Genomic DNA, 24,270 nt, shown 5'->3' on the forward strand with positions numbered 1-24,270 from the left:
CCCAGATAATAAACATATACTATGGTTACCAATTCCTCAGAAACAAAACTCTTTTCATCTCCTTCTGCATCAAGTTAGTATCTCCTCATACTGACCCCAAAGAGACCAAGGCTGAGCCTAGATGGATGCCCAGTCATACATGTGGTGGAAAATATGGATGAAGCGTAAAACACACAGACCTCTCTACAAATCTTTTCAAGTAAAATTCCCTAAAAATAGACAAGTGAATTAACATACAGCCAGAATCCCTTGCCTAAATTATACTCATTTTCACAGACAGATTCAATCCTTGAATATAGTATGATACGTGGACGCGGGTGCATGCGTGCATGTGCATGCACACACACACTAAGGTATTTATTTTTCCCACAAATGTTCCAGAACACCTGCTGAGTATAAAACACTGTATTGAGAAATACAAAGGAGAGAAAAATGAGCTATAGTAACATGATCCAACCACTAAGGAATTCCAAAATTAAGTAGGAGAATGAGAACAAAATACCAATTAATGCATATATATAAAATAAATATGGGCATCAATAAATATGTAACTACAGAATATATACATCTGTTGAATATAAATCCAATGGTGCTCACACACTTTGCTGTAATGCTTCTGAACAAAAAGTCCCTGAATTTCAAGATATAGTGAACTAATATTTTAACTGAGCTTGAGAAAACAGTAAGTATTATGAAATATTCTGTTTTAATAGCAAATTTTTACAACCATGTATTTTGAAGACAGAAAAATCTGGGTTCCAGTCATCCCTGCATTTTATCACTTTGGGCATTTATGTATCTTCCATAAAGGTAAGTACCCTAGTATAAAAGTTGATAAAAACTATAACCCTACCTATTTCAAAGTGTGTTTTTTTGACATTTAAATAAGACAACGTATGTAAAATTTAGTATCTGAAACAGGTACTCAATACATATGGGAAGGCAATATGATAGCATTATTAAGTAATTAAGTTATGGAATCAGACAAAGTAAGATTTAAATTCTGGCTTTGCCACCTTTTAGAATTGTTTAATACATTCAACATGGTATTTAACTTCACTGGGCGTTACTTATCTGTAAAATGGAGTTATAAGAATCAGTAACTTTTCCTCCTGTGTGTTTCAACATAGCCCTGGGTTTATGTTTTATCACAAAATGTGCCACACTGCTATACAACTACTCATTTATTTCTCTGCAACCACTACCAGAAAAAAAAATGCTCCCATTTTCAGGTACTGTGCCTTGTTTGACAACATATACCCAGAACCCACCACATAGTAAGTAATCAATATATATGTATTAGATCAATGGCTGAATTAATAGTATCTACCTAATAATGTTGTTGTCCTTCTATGGAATGGCACTTAGAATATAATCATAAAGCGTAGTTATGATTATTTTCTCTACTTCATATTCAAATCAAATATACACACAGCTCATGCAGCTCAATATCAAAAAAACAAATAACCCAATCAAAAATGAGCAGATCTAAACAGATATTTCTCCAAAGAAGCCAAGAGCCACATGAAAAGATGCTCAACATCACTAATTATTAGAGAAATGCAAATCAAAAGTACAATGAGGTATCACCTCACACCAGTCAGAATGGCCATCATCAAAAAATCTACAAACAATACATGCTGAAGAGGGTATGGAGAAAAAGGAAACCTCCTACCCTGTTGGTGGAAATGTAAATTGGTGCAGTCACTACGGAGGACAGTATGGAGGTTCCATAAAAAACTAAAAAGTAGAGCTACCATATGATCCACCAATCCCACTCCTAGGCATATATCTGGAGAAAACCATAGTTTTAAAAGATACATGCACCCCAATGTTCATCACCACACAACTGACAATAGCCAGGACATGGAAGCAACCTAAATGTTCACTGACATAGGAATGGATAAAGAAGATGTGGTACATATATACAATGGAATATTACTCAGCCATAAAAAAGAATGAAATAATGCCATTTGCGGCAACATGGATGGACCCAGAGATTGTCATGCTGAATGAAGTAAGTCAGACAAAGAAAGACAAATATCATATGATATTGCTTATATGTGGAATCTAAAAAAAATGGTACAAATGAACCTATTTACAAAACAGAAATAGAGTCACAGATGTAGAAAACAAACTTATGGTTACCAAAGGGGAAAGGTAGGGGAGGGATAAATTGGGAGACTGGGATTGACATATACACATTACTATATATAAAACAGATAACTAATAAGAACCTACTGTATAGCATAGGGAGCTCTACTCAATAGTCTGTAATGACCTATATGGGGACAGAATCTAAAAAAGAATGGATATATATATATATATATATATGTATAACTGATTCACTTTGCTGTAGAGCAGAAACTAACACAACATTGTAAATCAACTATACTCCAATAAAAATTAATTAAAAAAATTTGAGGCACAAAAGAAAATATGAATTTGACTTAGAAAAAAATTTAAAGTGAAGAAAAACAAACACCACAAAACTTGTCTTGTCTTCTCAGAGTTTATAAGGCTGGCCTAGAAAATAGAGAGACATGGGATCCAAGGAATTTTTTACAATAATAGAAAAGATGAACACAGACTGACCCAGGGACTGAATTCAAGAATCCAAAAGGGATTAGACAAACTGGCTAACTTATTCTTATTGAGCAATCTGAAAAAACTGAGGTTTAGGGATGTTCAAAATACTAAATTAAAAAACAGACAAGGATCTGGTCCAGTTGTGAAATGTTTTACTCATTATTTCAATAATAATTTATTGAGTAACTCCTCTGAGCTAGGCAACAGTCTAGAGAAAGGCAATCAAAAAGTTTAGCTAAGGGCTTCCCTGGTGGCGCAGTGGTTGAGAGTCTGCCTGCCGATGCAGGGGACACAGGTTCGTGCCCCAGTCCAGGAAGATCCCACATGCCGCGGAGCAGCTGGGCCCGTGAGCCATGGCCACTGAGCCTGAGCGTCCGGAGCCTGCACTCCGTGATGGGAGAGGCCATAACAGTGAGAGGCCCGCGTACCGAAAAAAAAAAAAAAAAAAAAAAAACAACTATGTGTGGAGCAGCTCTCACTGAAAACAACCTGGAGACTGAAGAAAGGCTCCTATACAGCCAAGACTGTAAAGAAAGATCATAGAGTTTGGTAGAAAAGGAGAAGTGATCTGGTTGGGACCTGCACCCCTGGCAGAGGACCCAGAAGAGAAGGGGAATATCATGGGTTCAGAGATCCTCCCTGAGGAGTGAGGGGTTCAAGTCACATATTAGGCAAATATACAATAAAGGCTGTGCCCAACCACTTAAATAAGCTATAAGCTAGTATAAGGGTTGAAAGATAAAAATTGTAAAATCAACTATAACTACAATAAACAGTTAAGGGATAGACAAAGATGTAAAATATGATATCAAAAACACAAAACATGGGGGAGGGGAGGAATTACATGTAGAACTTTTAGAATGTGTTTGAACTTAAGTGACTATCAGTTTGAAACAAGTAGATATAGCTATAGGTCAACATATATGAACTCCATGGTAACCACAAATCAAAAATCTATAATAGATAAAGAAAAACTAGAGAGAAAGGAACACAAGCATAACACTAAATAAAATAATCAACCCACAAGGAAAGAGACTATATATAGCATTGTGCATCTATGAAGAAGAAAAGAACAGAGGACTATTAAAAAAAAGAAAAAATTTTAAAAATGGCAATAAATACCTCTCAATAATCACTTTCAATATAAATGGACTAAATACTCCAGTCAAAAGACATAGGGTGGCTAGGGGCTTCCCTGGTGGCGCAGTGGCTGAGAGTCCGCCTGCCGATGCAGGGGACACGGGTTCGTGCCCCGGTCTGGGAAGATCCCACATGCCATGGAGCAGCTGGGCCCATGAGCCATGGCCGCTAAGCCTGTGCATCTGGCGCCTGTGCTTCGCAATGGGAGAGGCCACAACAGTGAGAGGCCCGCGTACCGCCAAAAAAAAAAAAAAAAAAGACATAGGGTGGCCCATTGGATAAAGAAAACAAGGCCCATGTATATGCTGCCTACAAGAGACTTACTTTGAAGCTAAAGACACACACAGACTGAAAGTAAGGGATGAAAAAAGATACTCCATGCAAATGGAAATGAAAAGAAAGCTGGGATAGCAACACTCATATCAGACAAAGTAGACATTAAAACAAAGTTTATAATAAAGGACAAAGAAGGGCATTATAATGATAAAAGGATCAATACAAGAAAATATAATGTTTATAGACATATATGCACATAAGATAGGAGAATCTAAATATATAAAGCAAATATTAACAGATATAAAGGGAGAAGTTGACAACAATACAATAATAATAGGAGGCTTTAACACTCCACTTACATCAATGGACAGATCATCCAAACAGAAAGTCAATGAGGAAACAGTAACCTTATATAACACATTAGACCAGTTGGAATTAATGGGTATCTACAGGACATTCCATCCAAAAACTGCAGAGTACACATTCTTTGCAAGTGTACATGGAAAATTCTCCAGGACGGATCACATGCTAGGCTACAAGTAAGTCTCAACAAATTTAAGAGAACAGAGATTATATCAAACATCCATTCCTATCACAATTATATGAAAATAGAATCAATTACAAAAAGAAAAACAGGAAAAACAAAAAAATGTGGAGATTAAACAACATGCTACAAAAAAAAAGGGTCAATTAAGAAATCAAAGAGGAAATCAGAAAATATCTTGACAAGCAAAAAATCAAGCAAACAGAAAACACAACTTTCCAAAACTTATGGGACAAAGAAAAGGCAGATCTAAGGGGAAAGTTCATAACAGTACAGGCCTATCACAAGAAACAAGAATTATCTCAAAAAACAACCTAACCTACCATCTAAAGGAAAAAGAACAAACAAAGCCCAAAGTCAGCAGAAGGCATGAAATAATAAAGATCAGAAAGGAAATCAATAAAATGGAGCCCAAAAAACAATAGAAAAAGTCAAGAAATCAAGAGCTGTTTTTTTTTTTGAAAGATAAACAAAACTGATAAGCCATTAGGCAGGATCATTAGGAAAAAAAGAGAAAGGGCGCAAATAAAATAAGAAATGAAAGAGAATAAATTACAACTTATGTATTAGAGACACAAACAATCATAAGAGAATACTATGAACAGTTATAAGCAAACGAATTGGACAACCTACAGGAAATGGATAAATTCTTAGAAACATATAGTCTTCCAAAACTGAATCTAGAAGATATAGATAATTAGAACAGACCAATCACTACTACTGAAATTGAATCAGTAATCAAAAGACTCCCAAAATCAGAAGTCCAGGACTGAAAAGCTTTAGAGGGGAATTCTACCAAACAAAGAGGAGTTAATACTTATGCTTTTAAAACTATCTGAGAAAATTGAAGGAGAGAAAACACTCCCAAAAATTCACTGTATGAGGCCTCCATTACCTTGATACCAAAACCAGACAAAGCACTACCAAAAAAAAAAAAAATTACAGAGCAATATATCTGATAAATTCAACAATATATAAAAAGGACCATACACCATGATCAACTGGAATTTATTTCTGGGATACAAGGACAGCTCAATATCTGTAAATCAACCAATGTGATATATGACATTAACAAAACAAATGATAAAAATTATATGATCATTCCCTACAGATGTATAAAAAGCATTTGACAAAATTCAACATCCATTTTTGGTAAAAACTCTCATCAAGATTGGTATAGAGGGAACACATCTCAACATAATAAAAACCATTTATGACAAACCCACAGCTAACATCATAAGCAATGGTGGAAACTAAAAGATTTCCCCTAAAATAAGGAACAAGACAAGGATGCCCACTGTTGCCACTTCTATTTAACATAGTATTTGACATCCTAGCTACAGCAATCAGACAAAATAAAGAAATAAAATCATCCAAATTGGAAGGGAAGAAGTAAAACTGTCATTTATATAGGACCATTTGCAGATGACAAGGTACTATATATAGAAAATCCTAAAGTCTCCACCCCAAAAGCCATTAGAGCTAATAAATGAATTCAGCAAAGTTGTAGGATATAGTATTAATATACAGAAATCTGTTGCTTTTCTGTACACTATAAGTGGAATATTACTCAGCCATAAAAAAGAAGGAAATTTTGCCATTTGCTACAACATGGATGTACCTGGAGGGTGTTTTTCTTGGCGAAGTATGTCAGACAGAGAAAGACACATACTGTATATTATCACTTATATGTAGAAACTAAAGAATAAAACAGAAACAGACCCATAGATAAGAGAACAAACTAGTGGTTACCAGTAGGGAGAGGAAAGAGGGAAGCGGCAAAATAGGTATAGGGGATTAAGAGGTACAAACTACTAGGTATAAAATAAATAAGAGGGCTTCCCTGGTGGCACAGTGGTTGAGAGTCTGCCTGCTGATGCAGGGGACACGGGTTCATGCCCGGGTCCGGGAAGATTCCACATGCTGCAGAGCAGCTGGGCCCGTGAGCCATGGCAGCTGAGCCTGCGCGTCCGGAGCCTGTGCTCCACAACAGGAGAGGCCGCAGCAGTGAGAGGCCCGCATACCGCAAAAAAAAAAAAAAAAAAAAAAAAAAAAAAAATTAAGTATTACATACAAATAACTAAGCACATGGCCTGGCATGTTATAAATGGTAGCTATTGTTTTCATTATGAGGTAGATAATGTTATGCAAGTCCTAATTATCATTCCTTACTACATGGCTGGAGAAGGAGTCTAACCCAAGAGTTTATACATCAGGTTAGGGACTAGAGCTCATCTCTATTGTATACTGTGTCGAGATGCCCCCAGAAAGCCCATTTTTATTTTTAAAAGCTTCACATCCCTGAAATAATATAAAAGTTGCACTACTTTCAAAAACTTTCTACTCAGAGCCTATCCTAATGAGGATGAAACTAAATAACCAAATTGAAACTGCAATTTGTGTTTTATCTGTAGGAAGAGGGAAGAGATCATTGACCGTAGCCCTGATTCTATAATTGGACACCTTGTTTTTTAGCTGTCAGGTGATAAACATACCAAGTTTTCCTTTTTAAGTCAGAAATATATAAAATAAAACCATTTTTTTGTTTTATGCATTGCATTTAGACTCAAATTTGTTTAAAAATTATTCCATTTTTAAGAATAAAAATATTATACTTAAGGATACACTGCAGTATAATAACACTTGCCTACTCACTCCAGCCAACATAAATAAATAGCCCAAGGACCTATGGCACAAACATAAGAAAAGTCGTGTACAGATAGGAGGTTACTGAGTTACAGTGGTATCTTGCAGAGTACAAAAGGAGAGAGAAGGAAAGAAATAAAAAAGAAAGAGGGAAGAGAGAAAGAAGGAAGGAAGGGAGGGAGGGAAGGAGGAAGGAGAGAAGTATGACTCAAGAATGCATGTGATCCAGCTTCCTACTAGATAATCTAAACAGAAGTCACTGATGTTTTTAGAATATGATTCTGAAATACTAGAAATATTGAATAGCAACAGGAAGCAATTTGAGGTTTGGTGTGAAATTTTATCTTTAAGGGAAAAAAATAAAAGAAACCAGCTTTACAGTGTGATGAGCTTAAAAAAAAAAAGTGATAAGCTAATTGGATTTTCCCTGAAATGACAGCACATGTAAAACCTTTTTTAAAACTAATAATTTCCTGTTGATAACTAGAAAGATCTATTTTCTTAAAAACTATAAACAACATGATAAACAAGAAAAATTTTTTGTTTTGTTTTGTTTTGTTTGCGGTACGCGGGCCTCTCACTGTTGTGGCCTCTCCCGTTGCAGAGCACAGGCTCTGGACGCGCAGGCCCAGCGGCCATCGCTCAGCAGCCATGGCTCACGGGCCTAGCTGCTCTGCGGCATGTGGGATCTTCCCGGACTGGGGCACGAACCCGTTTCCCCTGCCTCGGCAGACGGACTCTCAACTACTGTGCCACCAGGGAAGCCCAACAAGAAAGTTTTTATACTTAGCTTTGCACACAATATATAATTTTAGGTAATCATGTTACAAATTGTTTTCTGAAAATATAATACAAGTCTACTGCTTACTTTATATTTTCAAATCATAGTTGTTACAACGTAGCTTTTACCCAAGACATTAAAAGGTTTCTCCTTACATATGACAAAAACCAGGTAAAGTCAATTTAGAGAGACCTAAATACGTCCTGGCCAGCAAAACTTGCCTGAGACCAAAATGAACACATTATCCCATATGAATAAAGATGGTATGAGTCAGATAAGAAGCTTATCAGTCTTTCACACACAGAATGAAAAATAATCACAGTTAAATGTTGCTTGTGCCCATCCAATCACTAACCTGGAGAGAGGGAACTTAACTTTGTGTACTCTCAACCCATTGGTAATCAACCACCTGTCTTCTGGCCTGGTGTGGAGGGACTTGGTGGTGGGGGTGGGGTGTGACTCATGATTACACACAACTTTCTCATTATGATTTGCCTGGTAGTCTACATTGGTAACAGTCCCCGTGACAATAATATTTCTCACTGAAAGTTAATAAATTAGCATTCTGTGTGTGTGTGTGTGTGTGTGTGTGTGTGTAAATTGCTCATCTTTGAGTTCTCTTGGGAGAGTTTGTTATATGTCTTCTGGTGAGGCCATATCTTATTCCACTGTGAACACTTCTTTTCATGTTGAAATATATTTGAGTCAGTGTCCCTAAAATGACTAAAATGTAAGAAGAATCAATGTTAAATTCATGCTAATGACACTCTATAGCCTGTGTTTATTAAACAGGACACTGCAAACCTTTTTTTAACCTTTAAATCAAGAGTCTACCAATAATATTATGAGATTAGGATGTTTCTTGCTATTGTCACAAGTTGGGGCAACATAATAATTTTGTGATATTTTGTCTGGGGACCACTAAAAATAGATTAATTCCCTTCAAATGACAAAAATATTACACAGAGAATAGGTCTTAATTTCTAATACAATTAAATTAATAATAAATTTAGAATAAGAAATGGGCATTGGCGTAATAATATACACTAAGCCAAAGGATAGTCACTATTTTGTATTTCCATGTTTTGGTGTGTAACAATCTTCAAGGCTCTACAACTACATTAAATTTGTTATAGATCATTCTTTGACATGCTCATACAACATCCTTAGGCCTCTTGTATCCTGCATTATTGGTGTTTAGCTGACCTCACTAGTGCTGGGCCTAGGGTGAGATGAAGCACCTATTGTGGGCACAAGTGTTAAGGATCCACCAAAAGACTCAAATAAACAAGATTAATAATATCTTAATAAAAAATTTTTAAGAAAGAAAATTAATGTAAAGATTCATGGTGAACAAAATACATTATCAGTATTACTGAGTTTTCCCTTTGCCTCAGGTTCCAGTATGGCTCCACACAGAATATCTCAAAACTACTTACCACATTAATCCAAACTATGGCTAACTTACATTTCATTAGAAGGATATTAGTTGGTTCATAGAATTGTTAGGAATTTAAAGAACCAGATTCATAAAATGGGCATAAAACAAAAACTTCAGGCAACAAGGAAAGTCCCACTGTATCAATTTGATCAGGTGATCACTGTCATTTTTCACACTGAATACTTCATTACCAGACTCTGAAATAAATAACTTTTAAATCTCCCTGCATCTTTGTGTCACTTCTCTAGATTCAAGTTCTTAGATGAAAACGGAAGATCAGCAGAGCCCAGGACTGATGCATATGCCTTAGTTTTTAAGAATTAGAGCTAAATCTTGCTTTCTGTCAAGACTCACACAGTGGAGGATTCCACTGAAATATATATATTCAGTTGTAGCATAGTAATAAAATGGCCAGTGTCTTCTACATTCATTATTATCTGGAGCCCTGGGATGTATCAAAGCAAAAGTCCATTATTGCCAGTTGTTCAAATGGAAGGATAAAAATACAGAAACAGACAAAGAGAAAAGTGGTATCACAAGAAGAAGAATAGCCTTTGAACTGGCCATGTAGATTTTTAACTCAGTGATAATGTCAAAAACTTCAGCTACAGTAGGAAAAATAATTTAAACTAATAGGAAAATATAAGTATTCCCGGAAGAGTAATAGGTCATTTTCTTGGTACTAAAAATTAGAATCACTCATGCAGTGGTCAAAAAAACTTTTGTTTACAAAACAAATAAATTCAAGGCACTCTATATAAAAATTCAAAGGAGAATACTACCTTTCATCCCATTATTATGGATATACTAAATAGGCCATTCAAGAAAGTGTATGCATATGAGGCAGACTATTAAAAAGCAACCACTTGATAGTGCATGATGAGGTTGGTACATCTTCTTTTCCAAAACAAATACACACGGCAAAATTGCCCTCCAAAATAATTTCAAGGCTCTGGATATTGATGAAAAGAAATCAACAAGTTAAAAAACTGTTAGAACTTTGTGGGAAAAATGCTGACTGTGCATCCTTCTTGCCTAGGCTACTGCAGTCCACCCAAACTCAACTGTTGCAGTAGGTTCATGGTTTTGCTGTGAAAACCAGCAGTGTTACTGCCAGAGGGACAGACTTGATTTGGAATAGAAGGCAACAAAAAAAAACATGACTGGCAGAATTTTCAATAAAAGTAGAATATACTACAGGAAAGGATGGACAAAGTACGTAGCTCTCCATTAGCCTAAAGTTTCTGTCCGTATTGGGGCGAAGAGTGAAATCAGTCAAATCGGAGATTCTGAAAATGAGAAAGCCCAAAAGGATTAGCTTTATAATCTCTCCACACATCTCTGTTTGACTAGGAAGTTACATCCATGTGTGAGGAACCAAAGGGTCCAGTGGAAAGTAAAAGTCAAGACATACTTGAGACCTGGCTGAATTATGAAAGGCTTCCCAGCCCACAGACAGATAGATTAGCAGAGGGTGGAAGCTTTACAGGCTCACAATGTTTGAGCACAACCTCTGCCTAAATCACTGGCTGACTATTAAGTTATGCAGGCACAGGGAACTCCTTAGGATGCTAAGCTAAAAAAATAAAAATAAGAAATACATATCTGAGCATAGACATCACTGACTACTACAGAAGAGATATATTCCAGAGATTAACACCAGGCAAATTATAAAGAAATCATAACCCAGATTTGCCACAGTATAACCAACTCAAATTAAAATATCCAAATTTCAACAAAAAATTACAAGAAATCCACATAAAGAAAAAACTCCAGGAAATTGTGAAAAAAAAAAAAAGCAGTCAATATAAACTGACTCTGAGTCCAGATGTTGGATTTAGCAAACAACTACTTCAAGGAAGCTACTATAAATATATTCAAGCGGGGGGGCTTCCCTGGTGGTGCAGTGGTTGAGAGTCCACCTGCCAATGCAGGGGACATGGGTTCGTGCCCCGGTCCAGGAAGATCACACATGCCGCGGAGCGGCTGGGCCCATGAGCCATGGCCGCTGAGCCTGTGCATCCGGAGCCTGTGCTCCACAACGGGAGAGGCCACAACAGTGAGAGGCCCACGTACCACAAAAAAAAAAAAAAAAAAAAAAAAAGAAAATATGATGATACAACAAACGGAGAATCTCAGTAAACAAATAAAAATGAAAAAACAGACTCTAGAATTGAAAAGTATAGTAACAAATGAAAACTTCACTAGATGGGCTGAAAGACAACTTGAGAGGGCAGAAGAATCAGAGCACTGAAGAAAGAATAATATGAATTATGCTATCTGAAGAACAGAGAGAAAAAATTTAAAGAAAAATGAACAGAGCCTCAGAGGTCTGTGGGAAAATAGCAGTATGACAATATTTTTTAATGGGAGTCTGAATAAATCTACTAAAAATCATTGAGCTGTGCAATTAAAATTAATGTATTTTTGGTATGTAAATCTAACCTCCATAAAGGGTTTTTTTTTAAGTCTCCAAACATTTTTGTTGTCTTTTCATTAATAACTTTAATAATTTGTATTATTATTAATTTAATTTTCTCTATTTGTTGCCTATTTTATGCTCAAGAAATATGTGGAGAGAGTGATGAAAAGATAGACACAATCTTCATGAAATTGAGGTGTGAGGTAAATATTAGACAGAATGGCATTGGGCAAGAAGATTTCTTTACCTTAAAGAATAAATCAAAGATTCTTAACCAACTGCAACATAAACTTGAATTTTCTGTTTCAGTAACTTTCTTTATACTAGAATGTGACTATAGAAGTTACACAAAAGTGGTTCTGCATAAAAATTCTCCCCAATATGAGGCTTTAGTTTTTAAACAAGATACGTTTTTTCAGATCAAAAACAAAGGTGAGCTCCATTACCAATGCCAGTCCTCTAGTCTCAGCTACCTGCCTCACCATCCTGACTCCTTGTAACGTCTTTCAAACTGATATCTCTTCATCTGTTTTTGCTTTGCTCTTCTGTGTTTGATGTCCTACAAGCCTGACTAGCTTTCCAGCCAATGCCACATCTTTCTCACCCTTGTTGTTCAAACTCTGCTAAGATCATCTTTCAATTGTTGGAATAATGCCTCAGAGCCTTTGCACCATCCTTTCTCTGACCAGTATACTGTACCATACCATAATTTTCCCTTAATTAATGTCTACTTATATCTCACATTTCACCACAAATATCAGCAATTTGCAAAAGAGGAACATTTTTGCTTCACGAGATACGATAGCTGATTGAAAGCAACTTTCACAAGCCTTGAGTTGTGTTATAATAGTGGTTACTATTATTGGCTTAGCATTCCAATTATTCCAGTCTCTAGCTCAACATTGCTTTGATTCTCTTGGTTTATCCTTCAGTGTAACAAGATGGTTCTTGCAACTCAGCCTCACATCCTTTTACAAGTCCAAAGGTTGGGGAAAAAGAGGTGGAGGTTTGGGCAGAAAAAATTAGCTTTCTTTATAGCAGAGATAAGAATATTTTCTATAAAACACCCAGAAAACAACTTCTTTCACTTCATTCCACAGAATTCAACAAGTGACTATGCTTGCCTTCAACAGATACAAGAGAGTACACAAAGTGAGCTTCTGGCAAAGAGCAATATGCATCATCATCTAACTGAGTATTTTGTCACCCAGAACAAAGTCAAGTTCTCTTAGTAAAGATGAGAGAAACAGCTATGAATTAGCAACGAACTGTGTTTGCCATCAATATTAGCATACATCTATTTTCATAGTAATTTGATTTCTGTTGTGTCTTTTCCACTAAGTCTCTAAGCTCCATGAAGTCAGGAACTAGAGATGAGTTGCTCAGCACTATTTCCCCCAGGATGTAACAATATAAAAGTGAAACACAAATGATCTCCTAAAAATAGTCACTGTGAAAATTCAAATTTCACACAGGAATAAAAACAGTATGCTTAAACCAAGTATTTTTTTAATTAGGGATGTCCTCCCCAAGGGACAGTGGGCAATGTCAGGAGACATTTTTGATGATCACAACAGGAGGGAGAGAGACTGCTGGCATCTAGCGAGCAAAGGACAGGAATTCTGCTAAACATATTACAATGCATAGATAGCTCACACATGAAGACTTGTGCCATCCAAATTCATGTAATAACTGGTATATGCTCACAGTACCAAGGTCGAAAAGCCCTTGCTTAACCCCGTTTCACTAAATTTGTAATGTTCTGGAAAAGCTGAAAAATAGCTTCAGTAACTACTTTTCTTATTTTCCCTTCACACCATCCCCCTTCTATAATTTTCTGATAGAAAGAAAGTAATAAAATATATGTATGAAAGGGGATACAGAATATATACCACATCACTGCTCCTAACTGAGTTTGGGGAGTTCAGGACCAGCACCCCCAAGATGCGTCAGGAAGGCATTTGTGTAAGAGGCATTTCACTATCTGGTAAATGCTTCCTCATATCTTGTTACCTGCAATTGGAAACATCTATTCAAGACGAAGTGAGCACCTTTTCTACCCATAGAAAGCATGTCCAGGGACTTCCCTGGTGGACCAGGAGTTAGGACTCTGTGCTTCCACTGCTGAGGACGTGGATTCAATCCCTGGTTGGGGAACTAAGATCCCACAAGCTGCATGGTGTGGGCCAAAAAGAAAAAAAAGAATAAAAGCAAAGAAAGCAAGCATGTCCAAGTCTTATTTCCTATCCAAAAAGTCAAGCATAATAGAAAGGACAAAACTAATAACAGCACTTTTGTGTTGTGAGAATCACTAATTTATAAATTATGGTTAATGTTTGTTCATCATCATATTAAACAGACTTAGAGAACAAACTTATGGTTAACAGGGGGAAGGGTGGGGGGGAGGGACAGACTGGGAGTTTGGGATTGACATGTACACACTGCTATATTTAAAACAGACAACCAACAAGGACCTACTGTATAGCATGGGGAATTCTGCTCAATACTCTTTGGTGACCTAGGTGGGAGGAGAATTTGAAAAAAGAATAGATACATGTATATGTATGGCTGAATCACTTTGCTGTACACCTAAAACTAACACAACATTGTTAATCAACTATACTCCAATACAAAATAAGAATTATAATGAAAATAAAATAAACAATAAGAATAAACACGAGTATATCACTTCCAGCTAATAAATATCAAGGAACTTTAGGATGGAGAGCCCCAGAAAACTAGAAACCCCGCCAAAAATGTCTACAGATTATATTTAAATGAATTTTAGTCACCCTAAGTCAGCCTCTCTGATTGTATTAACTTCTTGTGGCTGCCGTAACAAACAACCACAATGAAGTGGCTTCAGACAGCAGAAATTTATCCTTATATCATTCTGGAGGCCAGAAGTCCAGAATCAACATGTCAGTGGAACTGCACTTTCTCTAGAGGCTCTAGGGGAGAATGCTTCCCAGCGTCTCCCAGCTTCCGGTGGCTGCCAGCATTCTTTCTTTGACTTGTGGCCATATGACCCCAAACTCTACCTCTGTTTTCATATCACCTTCTTCTCTGTGTTTCTGTTCTCTTCTATGTTCTTATAAGGGTACATATCACTGGATTCAGAAACCACCCTTAGAATCTAGGATGACTTCATCTCAAGACCCTAAACTTAATTATATCTTCAAATAGCCTTTCTCCAAATAAGGTAACATTCACAGATTCCAGGGATCTGATATAGGTATCTTTTGAAGAGTCATTTTTCACCTTACCACACTGATCATATGAGATTTTTCTTTTATTTTGAATATTAGCTTTTAAAAGATTCTATACCTCAGTCATTTGATTATGGCAAGGCTAATTGTGATTTATAATATGGCTTATACTTAAATGTCTATATCTAAATTAGTTGTTAGTTACAAAAGTGTCTACCATTTGTTGTATTGCTATAGGGTTATTTTACACCTCTTTCATTTAGCTGGCAAATACCTTGTTCATTTTCTGTTAATATCAGCTAGATTATACTTTCACATTAACAGTATTACACAGAGTATTAAGAGATAATCTAGATCATTCTTTTTCAACACTGAAACCTACTGTTTCGGACACATATACCATGGCCTGTGTGCTATCCTATGAATGTTCTCTCATATTCTAATCTCTTTTATTGTTAAAAACTGAAATATCTTTGGCAAATATTTCCAAATATGTTTCCTCTGAGACTCTCATAACATACAAAAGATTAAACTGATTTATATCATGGTTAAATGTCTTAATTTCCCAAGGAATTTCAAAAGGAAGAAAATAAATGTTTTCTCATGGCCTAAAATACATGAAATGCTATAGTTGCTATTCAATTAATTAATTAATTAATTTAAAAATATTATGAGATAAGATACAAGAAAATGCCAAGGAAATATTTCTGTGTGAATAAAAGATGGTTGCAGACCTTGGGGGCCAAGACAGTGAAGAAGGAAGGCCCTGAGTTCACCTCCTCCCATGGGCACACCAAAATTACAACTATTTGCAAATAAACTATTGATGAGAAAAACCAAAAGACTAGGAGGAAAGATCTTATACAACTAAAGATATAAGGAGGAACCATAACAAGATGGATAGGAGGGGTGGAGACACAGTATAGTCAAGACCAATACCCCCAGGGGGGTGACCCACAGACAGGAGGACAATTACAACTGCAGAGGTTCTCTTCAAGGAGCGAGTGGTCTGAGCCCCACATCAGGCTCACCAGCCTGGGGCTCCTGCTCATGGAAGATGAGCCCCCAGAACATTTGGCTTTGAAGGCCAATAGGGCTTACTTTTCAGAGAGCCAGAAGGCTGTGGGAAATAGAGACTCTATTCCTAAAGGGTGCACACAAAAATCTCACACACTCCAAGACACAATACAGAAGTAATTTGAAAGAAGCCTGGGTCAGATCCACCTGCTGATCTTGGAGAGCCTCTCAGAGAGGCAGAAAGCAGCTGGGGCTTGCCCTGGGGACACAGATTCTGATGTGAGCCATTTTGGGGAGCTTGTTTTACCACATGGACACCGGTACAGGCAAGCACCATTTTGAAATCCTATCTTTAACTTATTAGCTCTGGCACATGGCCCTGCCAACCAGTCTCTCAGCACCAGTACTGGGAAGCATCAGGCCAAGTAGCTAGCTGGGCAGAGACATGGCCTAACCCATCACCAGATCTGCTGCCCTAAGACCCCTGAGCCCACAGCTGCCCTAGGATCTGGCCCTGTCCACCAAAGGGCCCAAGACCCAGCCTCATACAACAGTGTGCCAGCACTAGCCCCAGGATCCCCAGGGCCCTGCAGCCAGAGGCCCTGGAACCCAGATCCATCCACTGGGGGGCCAGCAAAAAAACTACTAGAGTTCATCAATGAATTCAGTAAAATTGCAGGATATAGAATTAATACAAAGAAATCTGTTGCATTTCTGTACACTAACAATGAACTATCAGAAAGGGAAGTTAAGAAAATAATCTCATTTACAATTACATCAAAAAGAATAAAATGCCTAGGAAACAATCTAACTAAAGAGATAAAATACATGTACTTGCAAAACTATAAGACACTGATAAAAGAAACTGAGGATGACACCGATGGAAAGACACACCATGTTCACTGATCAGAAGGCTTAATATTGTTAAAATGATCATACTACCCAAGGCAATCTATAGATTCAATGCAATCCCTACAAAAGTACCAATGACATTTCTCAAGAAACTAGAACAAATAATTCTAAAATTTTTATGGAAACATAAAGAACCCCAAATAGCCAAACAATCTTGAGAAAAAAAGAACAAAGCTGGAGGTATCATGCTCCCTGATTTCAAACTACGAAGCTATAGTCATCAAAACAGTATGGTACTGACACAAAAACAGACACACAGATAAATGGAACAGAATAGAGATCCCAGAAATGAACCACAGTTATATGGTCAATGAATATAGACAAAGGAGGCAAGAATATACAATGGGGAAAAGTGCCTCTTAAATAAATGGTGTTAGGAAAACTGGACATCTACACACAAAAGAATCAAACTGGACTACTCCCTTACATCATGCACAAAAATAAACTCAAATGGGGTTAAAATCTTAAATGTTAAAACCTGAAACCATAAAACTGATAGAAGAAAAAAATAAGCACTACTCTATTCAATATCAGTCTTTATAATATTTGGGGGGTCTGTCTCCTCAGACAAGGCAAAAGCAAAAAATAAACAAATGGGACCATATTAAACTAAAAAGCTTTTGCACAATGAAGAAAGCTATCAACAAAACGAAAAAGCCACCTACTGAATGGGAGAAGATATGTGCAAAGGGCTTATCTGATAAGGGGTGAATATCCAAAACACACAAAGAACACATACAATTCAACATCCAAAAAACAAATAACTCAATTAAAAAACGGCAGAGGATGAACAGACATTTTTCCAAAGAAGATATATAAGTGGCCAACAGGCACATGAAGAGATGCTTAACATCACTAATCCCCAGGGAAATGCAAATCAAAACCATAATGAGATATCACCTCATACCTGTAAGAATGGCTATCATCAAAGACAACAAATAACAGGTGTTGGCAAGGATGTGGAGAAAAGGGAACTCTTGTGCACTGTTGGTGGGAATGTAAATTGGTGTAGCCACTATGGAAAACAATATGGAAATTCCTTTAAAAAATTAAAAATAAAACTACCATATGATCCAGAAATTCCACTCCTGCATATATATCCAAAGAAAATGAAAACACTAATTCAAAAAGCTATGTGCACCGCAATGTTCACAACAACATTTTGCAATAGCCAAGATATGCAAAAGGTAAACATAGAAGGAATTTACCTCAACATAATAAAGGCCATATATGACAAACCTACAGCCAACATCGTTCTCAATGGTGAAAAACTGAAACCATTTCCTCTAATATCAGGAACAAGACAAGGTTGCCCACTCTCACCACTATTATTCAACATAGTTATGGAAGTTTTAGCCACAGCAATCACAGAAGAAAAAGAAATAAAAGGAATCCAAATCCAAAAGAAAGAAGTAAAGCTGTCACTTTTGCAGATGACATGATACTATATATAGAGTATCCTAAAGATGCTACCAGAAAACTACTAGAGCTAATCAATGAATTTGGTAAAGTAGCAGGATACAAAATTAATGCACAGAAATCTCTTGCATTCCTACATACTGATGAAAAATCTGAAATTAAGAAAACACTCCCATTTACCATTGCAACACAAAGAATAAAATATCTAGGAATAAACCTACCTAAGGAGACAAAACACCTATATGCAGAAAATTATAAGACACTGATGAAGGAAATTAAAGGTGATACAAACAGATGGAGAGACATACCATGTTCTTGGATTGAAGAATCAACACTGTGAAAATGACTACACGACCCAAGGCAATCTACAGATTCAATGCAATCCCTATCAAACTACCACTAGCATTTTACAGTGAACTAGAACAAAAAATTTCACAATTTGTATGGAAACACAAACGACTCCGAATAGCCAAAGCAATCTTGAGAAAGAAAAACAGAGCTGGAGGAATCAGGCTCCCTGACTTCAGACTATACTACAAAGCTACAGTAATCAAGACAGTACGGTACTGGCACAAAAACAGAAATGTAGGTCAATGGAACAGGATAGAAAGCCCAGAGATAAACCCACACACATATGGTCACCTTATTTTTGATAAAGGAGGCAAGCATATACAGTGGAGAAAAGACAGCCTCTTCAATAAGTGGTGCTGGGAAAACTGGACAGCTACATGTAAACTAATGAAATTAGAACACTCCCTAACACCATACACAAAAATAAGCTCAAAATGGATTAAAGACCTGAATGTAAGGCCAGACACTATCAAACTCTGAGAGGAAAACATAGGCAGAACACTCTATGACATAAATCACAGCAAGATCCTTTTTGGCCCACCTCCTAGAGAAATGGAAATAAAAACAAAAATAAACAAATGGGACCTAATGAAACTTAAAAGCTTTTGCACAGCAAAGGAAACCATAAACAAGATGAAAAGACAATCCTCAGAATGGGAGAAAATATTTGCAAATGAAGCAACTGACAAAGGATTAATCTCCAAAATTTACAAGCAGCTCATGAAGCTCAGTATCAAAAAAACAAACAACCCAATCCAAAAATGGGCAGAAGACCTAAATAGATATTTCTCCAAAGAAGATATACAGATTGCCAACAAACACATGAAAGAATGCTCAACATCATTAATCATTAGAGAAATGCAAATCAAAACTACAATGAGATATCATCTCACACCAGTCAAAATGGCCATCATCAAAAAATCTACAAACAATAAATGCTGGAGTGGGTGTGGAGAAAAGGGAACCCTCTTGCACTGTCGGTGGGAACGTAAATTGATACAGCCACTATGGAGAACAGTATCGAGGTTACTTAAAAAACTAAAAATAGAACTACCATACGACCCAGGAATCCCACTTCTGGGCATATACCCTGAGAAAACCATAATTCAAAAAGAGTCATGTACCATGATGTTCACTGCAGCACTATTTACAATAGCCAGGACATGGAAGCAACCTAAGTGTCCACTGACAGATGAATGGATAAAGAAGATGTGGCATATATATACAATGGAATATTACTCAACCATAAAAAGAAACGAAATTGAGTCATTTGTTGTGAGGTGGATCCACCTAGAGTCTGTCATACAGAGTGAATTAAGTCAGAAAGAGAAAAACAGATACCGTATGCTAACACATATATATGCAATCTAAAAAAGAAAAATAAAATCGTCGTGTAAAACCTAGGGGCAAGATGGGAATAAAGAGGCAGACCTACTAGATAATGGACTTGAGCATATGGGGAGGGGGAAGGGTTAGCTGGGACAAAGTGAGAGAGTGGCATGGACATATACACACTACCAAATGTAAACAGATAGCTAGTGGGAAGCAGCCACATAGCACAGGGAGATCAGCTCGGTGCTTTGTGTCCACCTAGAGGGGTGGGATAAGGAGTGTGGGAGGGAGGGAGACACAAGAGGGAAGAGATATGGGGATATATGCATAACTGACTCACTTTGTTATAAAGCAGAAACTAACACACCATTGTAAAGCAATTATACACCAATATAGATGTTAAAAAAAAAAAAAAACGGAAAGAGTTTTAGATACAGAGAACAAACAGGTGGTTACCAGAGGAGAGGGGTTTGTGGGGAGGAAGGAAATAGGTGAGGGAGTTTAAGAAGTACAAATTTCCAGTTGCAAAATAAATCCAGTCACAGGTATAAAATGTACAGTGTGGGGAATATAGTCAATGCCTAAGGAATATCTTTGTATATAGTCTGTATATAGTAAACAGATTTATTGTGGTAATCATTTTGAAATGTGTAGAAAAAAATCACTATGTTGTGTAATAGGAACTAACAAGTGTTGTAAGTCATTTATACTTTAAAAACAAACAAACTCATAGAAAAAGAGATCACATTTGTGGTTCCCAGAGGCAGGAGCAGGGGGGGAGGGGAAATGAACAAAGATAGTGGAAAACTACCATTATAAGATAAATGAGTACTAGGCATTTAGTGTATAATGATAAATATAATTAACACTGTCATATGTTATATATAAAAATTGTTAAGGGAGTAAATCCTGAGTTCTCATCACACACAAAAAATTTTTTCTACTTCTTTAATTCTGTATCTATATGAGAAGATGAGTGTTCACTAAACTTATTGTGATAGTCATTTCATGATGCGTGCAAGTCAAATCATTATGCTTTACACTTTAAACTTATATACTGTTGTATGTCAATTATATCTCAATAAAAACAGAAGACAATATATATGTGCACTTATTCTTTTATCTAATTTTCATCTTATATCTAATAAAATATGATATAAACAAGCATATGTGGGGGATGTAAAAGAACTTTCCTCCACCCTTCTAGGTTCTGTGGCTGGGACCTATCTATCGAACTGACAAAAGACAGATTAACAAGAGCAAAGCATACAAATTTTATTTAATATTTTTATATACACATAAGAGCATTCATAGGAAAAAGTAAAAATCCAAAGAAACAGTTAGGACTGAGAGCTGATATGCTTGTTAACAAAGGAAGATAAGTTTGAGGAGAAGTGACAAGACAAAGGAAAAGTATGTTACATCTCTAGAGGTGATAAATTGTGGAAAAGTGACTCAGAAATATATGGAGGAAACTAAGGAAGAAAAGGGTTATTTTAGTATGTCTGTTTGTACAGATTCACCTCAGCCTCAACTCCCCGTCTCTGGTGATAAAAATGTTCCTCTCTCCCCAGTGTAGGGAAAGCACCTTTCTCATAAGAAATTGTATGCCCTGCTTTTAGGTAGAAGGGGGAGGCCAGGGAGCCCTTCCTACAGCTGTTGTTTGTCAAGTGTCTTCAGCTCAAAATTGTCAATATGGCAAAGTGGCATATTGTGGGGTGGCATGTCAAAGGATATAGTCAGGGATAAAGGCAGGTTGATAAAGTGGATAGCGGAAGGGTAGGTGAACTCAGTTTTGTATTTAGCAGTCTTGGCAGCCCTCTCATTCCCTAGAGATACAGTATCAGTCTCCTTACAATGGGCTGGAGTGTGAACAATAGGCACTGTAGTAGGGAGATGAATAGCCTGTAATAGAGTAAAAATTATGTGCCCATTGGCAACAGTAGTATCAGCAGAGGTTAAGAATCTACAGGATTTACAGATTGTACCAACAGCATGGAAGACTCCAAAGGCATATCTGGACTTAGTGTAAATAGTGGCAGTTTTCTTGTTTGCCAACATGTAAGCTCTACTAAAAGCTGTGATTTCAGCAGCTTGGGCTGATTTTACAGTGTGTAAAGAGTATGCCTCAGGGGTTTCATGTAGGAAAACTATGTTGCAAGGAGTTATGTTTTCCTGGAAATTTTGTTTAAAAGAGCCATCACAAAGTTGAAGTGATTCTGGGTTGTCTAAGGGGATATCTAAGAGATTTTCGTGTGTGTCTTTGAAATTATTTCTAGAGTTGCAAGGCAATCATGTAGAATGGAGTGGGGCTGTCCATCATCTGGGAGGAGTTAGAAGAGCTAAATTTAAGGTGCTACAGCAGTGTAAGATGAGGGAGGGATTGGTGAATAGGGCTTGTTCATAGGTGGTCTGCCTCCATGTAGAGAGAGGAGCTATGTCTTATGAACTCGTAAGGGAACAGAAACAGTATGAGGAACATAGAGGTGAATGGTAGACTAATATAAGAGCAATGGTTTTGTCAATTAGGGTGGCAGTTATGGTTACAACACGCAGGCATGGGAGCATGTCTGATGCCACAACATCTAACTGACATGAGAAATATGCTATAGGACTTATCTAAGAATAAACGGTTGTACTAAAATACTGCCGCAATTCCATTATTGTCTTGGCAACATAGGTGAAAATGTTTATCAAAACTGGGTAAGCCAAGAGCAAGGGCAGCAGAATTAGGAATTTGTTGGCAACAATAGCAGCTGCCCCCAAAATTTACATAGTTGTGTTTTTGTTTTCAGAAGAGGGATGGACAATATTAACTCAAGGCATTTTGGTGTGAGTTTTGAGTGCCCTGAGATACCTCATGTTCTAAGTAGTTAACAGTTGTCTGTACCCATTGAAGTCTATATTGGGAGGTTTTATAGCCTTGTTCAGTTAGTGCCTTTAAGAGAATGAGGGAATCTATAAAAACACCTTCCTTAGTTTGATTACCAAGTAAGAGGCCATCAACATACTGAACGAGAGGGAAGCCTTGGGTAAAAACTAGAATCTAAGCTTTAAGAACTTGCGAAAATATTGAGGGAGACTCACAATATCTCAAAGGTATGCAAGTCCATGTTAATTGTCTTCCTCGAAATGTAAATACAAAGAGAACGTGTGCAATGGCATTAGAAAGCTGTGCAGGAGTCAGTGACTGTAAATCAAGCTACGTCAGCAGGAATTCAGGTAAGAATAGTAGTTGGACTAGAGACTATAGTGTGATGAGGAATTACAAAAACATTTATTGGCTCTTCCATTTTGTACAAATCAATAATTTGATTCCCATCTGAATCAAATGTCCGTTCTTACTGACAAGATTGAGGTATCGCAGAGTGAGGAAGAACACTTGGCTCTATTATAAGTACAATTCCTTTTTTTTTTTTTGCTTCTTGAGAAAGAGGGTGTTGGGCTACTGTTGGGACAGGTTTATTCCTTTTCCAGAAAATGTGCATGGTCACTGCACTGAAGAGCAATCCAACCTCATTTGCATGTGAGAACCAGAGACTAACTAGTACATCTCTTAAGGTTGCACTCTCTTCAGAGGATTTTAAATTGAGATAGGTCTCCACTGGGGAAAGTAGGAAGCTTGTGATTTGGTCTGAGAGCAGGGAAATAAAAATACTTTTCTCATTACATTGTATGGTGGCATTAAATTTACATAACAAGCCTCTACCTAAAAGGTTCACTGATGAAGAACCAGAAACTAGAAAGATATGATGGGTGGTTAGAGGGCCTAAGGATTTTGCAGTGGCCTGAGATATGACAATAAAATAGGTTGCCCAGAGACTCCAACAGCTTGAACAGAATTAGAGGTGACGAACAAATATAAATCCTCTAAGTCAATGGTAGAGAAAGTTCCACTGGTATCAGTTAAGAAGTACCGTTCCTAATATTCTATTTTAAGTTTAATGCTGGGTTCTGAGGTACAGCTGAGGATTGAATGACCCCATCAATCTATGCGAAACTGTTCCACAGAAGGGGAAAAACAGACTCTCTGAGGCTACTGAGATCTAGGGATACTGTATATTTAAGTTTACCTTTGTTTTATATGCAGAACAATTGCCTTTCCAATGCCCTGCCCTTTTACAATATCTGCAAATATCTTGAGATGGATAGGGAAGGCTCTGTGGTTGGCAAGAAAAATGGGTGGGTATT

The sequence above is a fragment of the Hyperoodon ampullatus genome (assembly GCF_949752795.1).
Source record: "Hyperoodon ampullatus genome assembly, chromosome: 11".
NCBI classification, from domain to species: domain Eukaryota; kingdom Metazoa; phylum Chordata; class Mammalia; order Artiodactyla; family Ziphiidae; genus Hyperoodon; species Hyperoodon ampullatus.